The sequence below is a fragment of the Schistocerca cancellata genome, chromosome 3 (assembly GCF_023864275.1).
Source record: "Schistocerca cancellata isolate TAMUIC-IGC-003103 chromosome 3, iqSchCanc2.1, whole genome shotgun sequence".
NCBI classification, from domain to species: domain Eukaryota; kingdom Metazoa; phylum Arthropoda; class Insecta; order Orthoptera; family Acrididae; genus Schistocerca; species Schistocerca cancellata.
Window position 1 is genome coordinate 60071996 of NC_064628.1, and position 4609 is coordinate 60076604.

The 4609-nt window shown below is 47.8% G+C and overlaps 3 non-coding genes across 3 annotated transcripts; 1 reads left to right on the forward strand and 2 right to left on the reverse strand.

Moving 5' to 3' along the window:
* Positions 1 to 458: 458 nt before the first annotated feature.
* Positions 459 to 533, reverse strand: Trnas-gga (transfer RNA serine (anticodon GGA)). The gene has a single exon. It is a non-coding gene; the product is annotated as a tRNA-Ser (tRNA).
* Positions 534 to 1361: 828 nt separating this feature from the next.
* Trnas-gga (transfer RNA serine (anticodon GGA)) lies at positions 1362 to 1436 on the reverse strand. The gene has a single exon. It is a non-coding gene; the product is annotated as a tRNA-Ser (tRNA).
* Positions 1437 to 2360: 924 nt separating this feature from the next.
* Trnas-gga (transfer RNA serine (anticodon GGA)) lies at positions 2361 to 2435 on the forward strand. The gene has a single exon. It is a non-coding gene; the product is annotated as a tRNA-Ser (tRNA).
* The last annotated feature ends 2174 nt before the right edge of the window (positions 2436 to 4609 follow it).

Consider the following 4609-nt stretch of genomic DNA (forward strand, 5'->3'; position numbering starts at 1 on the left):
AAGCTCTCCTGCGAACCTTGCAGAACTAGCACTCCTGAAAGAAAGGATATTGCAGAGACATGGCTTAGCCACAGCCTGGGGGATGTTTCCAGAATGAGATTTTCACTCTGCAGCGGAGTGTGCGCTGATATGAAACTTCCTGGCAGATTAAAACTGTGTGCCCGACCGAGACTCGAACTCGGGACCTTTGCCTTTCGCGGGCAAGTGCTCTACCAACTGAGCTACCGAAGCACGACTCACGCCCGGTACTCACAGCTTTACTTCTGCCAGTACCTCGTCTCCTACCTTCCAAACTTTACAGAAGCTCTCCTGCGAACCTTGCAGAACTAGCACTCCTGAAAGAAAGGATATTGCGGAGACATGGCTTAGCCACAGCCTGGGGGATGTTTCCAGAATGAGATTTTCACTCTGCAGCGGAGTGTGCGCTGATATGAAACTTCCTGGCAGATTAAAACTGTGTGCCCGACCGAGACTCGAACTCGGGACCTTTGCCTTTCCCGGGCAAGTGCTCTACCAACTGAGCTACCGAAGCACGACTCACGCCCGGTACTCACAGCTTTACTTCTGCCAGTACCTCGTCTCCTACCTTCCAAACTTTACAGAAGCTCTCCTGCGAACCTTGCAGAACTAGCACTCCTGAAAGAAAGGATATTGCGGAGACATGGCTTAGCCACAGCCTGGGGGATGTTTCCAGAATGAGATTTTCACTCTGCAGCGGAGTGTGCGCTGATATGAAACTTCCTGGCAGATTAAAACTGTGTGCCCGACCGAGACTCAAACTCGGGACCTTTGCCTTTCGCGGGCAAGTGCTCTACCAACTGAGCTACCGAAGCACGACTCACGCCCGGTACTCACAGCTTTACTTCTGCCAGTACCTCGTCTCCTACCTTCCAAACTTTACAGAAGCTCTCCTGTGAACCTTGCAGAACTAGCACTCCTGAAAGAAAGGATATTGCGGAGACATGGCTTAGCCACAGCCTGGGGGATGTTTCCAGAATGAGATTTTCACTCTGCAGCGGAGTGTGCGCTGATATGAAACTTCCTGGCAGATTAAAACTGTGTGCCCGACCGAGACTCGAACTCGGGACCTTTGCCTTTCGCGGGCAAGTGCTCTACCAACTGAGCTACCGAAGCACGACTCACACCCGGTACTCACAGCTTTACTTCTGCCAGTACCTCGTCTCCTACCTTCCAAACTTTACAGAAGCTCTCCTGCGAACCTTGCAGAACTAGCACTCCTGAAAGAAAGGATATTGCGGAGACATGGCTTAGCCACAGCCTGGGGGATGTTTCCAGAATGAGATTTTCACTCTGCAGCGGAGTGTGCGCTGATATGAAACTTCCTGGCAGATTAAAACTGTGTGCCCGACCGAGACTCGAACTCGGGACCTTTGCCTTTCCCGGGCAAGTGCTCTACCAACTGAGCTACCGAAGCACAACTCACGCCCGGTACTCACAGCTTTACTTCTGCCAGTACCTCGTCTCCTACCTTCCAAACTTTACAGAAGCTCTCCTGCGAACCTTGCAGAACTAGCACTCCTGAAAGAAAGGATATTGCGGAGACATGGCTTAGCCACAGCCTGGGGGATGTTTCCAGAATGAGATTTTCACTCTGCAGCGGAGTGTGCGCTGATATGAAACTTCCTGGCAGATTAAAACTGTGTGCCCGACCGAGACTCGAACTCGGGACCTTTGCCTTTCGCGGGCAAGTGCTCTACCAACTGAGCTACCGAAGCACGACTCACGCCCGGTACTCACAGCTTTACTTCTGCCAGTACCTCGTCTCCTACCTTCCAAACTTTACAGAAGCTCTCCTGCGAACCTTGCAGAACTAGCACTCCTGAAAGAAAGGATATTGCGGAGACATGGCTTAGCCACAGCCTGGGGGATGTTTCCAGAATGAGATTTTCACTCTGCAGCGGAGTGTGCGCTGATATGAAACTTCCTGGCAGATTAAAACTGTGTGCCCGACCGAGACTCGAACTCGGGACCTTTGCCTTTCGCGGGCAAGTGCTCTACCAACTGAGCTACCGAAGCACGACTCACGCCCGGTACTCACAGCTTTACTTCTGCCAGTACCTCGTCTCCTACCTTCCAAACTTTACAGAAGCTCTCCTGCGAACCTTGCAGAACTAGCACTCCTGAAAGAAAGGATATTGCGGAGACATGGCTTAGCCACAGCCTGGGGGATGTTTCCAGAATGAGATTTTCACTCTGCAGTGGAGTGTGCGCTGATATGAAATATCCTTTCTTTCAGGAGTGCTAGTTCTGCAAGGTTCGCAGGAGAGCTTCTGTAACGTTTGGAAGGTAGGAGACGAGGTACTGGCAGAAGTAAAGCTGTGAGTACCGGGCGTGAGTCGTGCTTCGGTAGCTCAGTTGGTAGAGCACTTGCCCGGGAAAGGCAAAGGTCCCGAGTTCGAGTCTCGGTCGGGCACACAGTTTTAATCTGCCAGGAAGTTTCATATCAGCGCACACTCCGCTGCAGAGTGAAAATCTCATTCTGGAAACATCCCCCAGGCTGTGGCTAAGCCATGTCTCCGCAATATCCTTTCTTTCAGGAGTGCTAGTTCTGCAAGGTTCGCAGGAGAGCTTCTGTAAAGTTTGGAAGGTAGGAGACGAGGTACTGGCAGAAGTAAAGCTGTGAGTACCGGGCGTGAGTCGTGCTTCGGTAGCTCAGTTGGTAGAGCACTTGCCCGCGAAAGGCAAAGGTCCCAAGTTCGAGTCTCGGTCGGGCACACAGTTTTAATCTGCCAGGAAGTTTCATATCAGCGCACACTCCGCTGCAGAGTGAAAATCTCATTCTGGAAACATCCCCCAGGCTGTGGCTAAGCCATGTCTTCGCAATATCCTTTCTTTCAGGAGTGCTAGTTCTGCAAGGTTCGCAGGAGAGCTTCTGTAAAGTTTGGAAGGTAGGAGACGAGGTACTGGCAGAAGTAAAGCTGTGAGTACCGGGCGTGAGTCGTGCTTCGGTAGCTCAGTTGGTAGAGCACTTGCCCGCGAAAGGCAAAGGTCCCGAGTTCGAGTCTCGGTCGGGCACACAGTTTTAATCTGCCAGGAAGTTTCATATCAGCGCACACTCCGCTGCAGAGTGAAAATCTCATTCTGGAAACATCCCCCAGGCTGTGGCTAAGCCATGTCTCCGCAATATCCTTTCTTTCAGGAGTGCTAGTTCTGCAAGGTTCGCAGGAGAGCTTCTGTAAAGTTTGGAAGGTAGGAGACTAGGTACTGGCAGAAGTAAAGCTGTGAGTACCGGGCGTGAGTCGTGCTTCGGTAGCTCAGTTGGTAGAGCACTTGCCCGCGAAAGGCAAAGGTCCCGAGTTCGAGTCTCGGTCGGGCACACAGTTTTAATCTGCCAGGAAGTTTCATATCAGCGCACACTCCGCTGCAGAGTGAAAATCTCATTCTATATGTATTTTATTTATTTGTATTGTGAACTGAAATGACTGAAAATATATGTGCACTTTTGCAGAAAGCTCACCAGAATTCGTGTTATTGCTGAAATACCACCCCGATCATCCTCTAGATGATTCTAGAAAGATAAACCCCAGAAAGGAGAAGAACAATGAGCCATCAATACATAACAAAGAAGAGCAACAAAAAAGAAAAATATTTTCATTATTAACTTAATTGGTTATTTAAATTTGACTGTCCCCCTCACTCACTGCTGTGTGTCACTGTCTCAATGTGGCAAGTGCTGTGAAAATGTGATAGGCCACCCAGATTACTTACTCCAAACCTTAATAAACCAACTTTGGGTAACAAGAGGGTGGGGACAGTCAGAAGTTCTGAAGACGCTTGTCCACAGGGCACAAACTTTGTCAAATGAAGATAGTTTGATATCATCAATACAGCATCTCTGCAGTCTTTTTGCAGAAATGGATACACGGTCAAATGGATCAGAAGGCCTTTCAACCAGTCAATATGTCACACAGCACAGATGAAGAGCAAGTGAAGCAAAGACCATGGCTTACCTTCACTATATGGGATCTATTTCTGCCAAGATCAGCAAGATTATAAAGAAGCAGCCACCTAACAAAATAAGATAACTACTGTGATATGTGAAAGATTATAACGTTACTGGTGGCACGCATTACCTGTTTCCTAATAACAGAGCTTCCAGTTCTGTCACAGGAAAGCCAAGTATAACACTGCCGCATAATGTATAAGGCCAAATATGACCTTAAAATGCAGTAAACATTACCCTCTGGGAGGAATTTTACTGTTTGAGCATGCTTTAATCCAACAGATAGAGGAAATCAAACATGAATTTCTTAAGCGTGGCAATTAGTAGAAAGGAGAAAAACTATAATTTAGAAAATAATGAAAGTAGAGAAAATGTACGTACAAGAAACAAAAAAACGGTCGCCAGCCTAGTTAGGCATAATAATGTGCAAACATTATTCTCAATGGATTTGTGTATACTCTTGCAAAAGTAACTTTCATAAATTCTTTCTTAGTAAAGTGCAATGAACACCTACAACAACCAGACAAACTGCACTGTGGGTATCAGTAATTATCAAAAGTAAAGGTTAGCAATCACAGAAATGTGAAATAGACTTTACCCATGTTAACTACAATCATCACTTCAACCTTCAACTACTTCAGCACA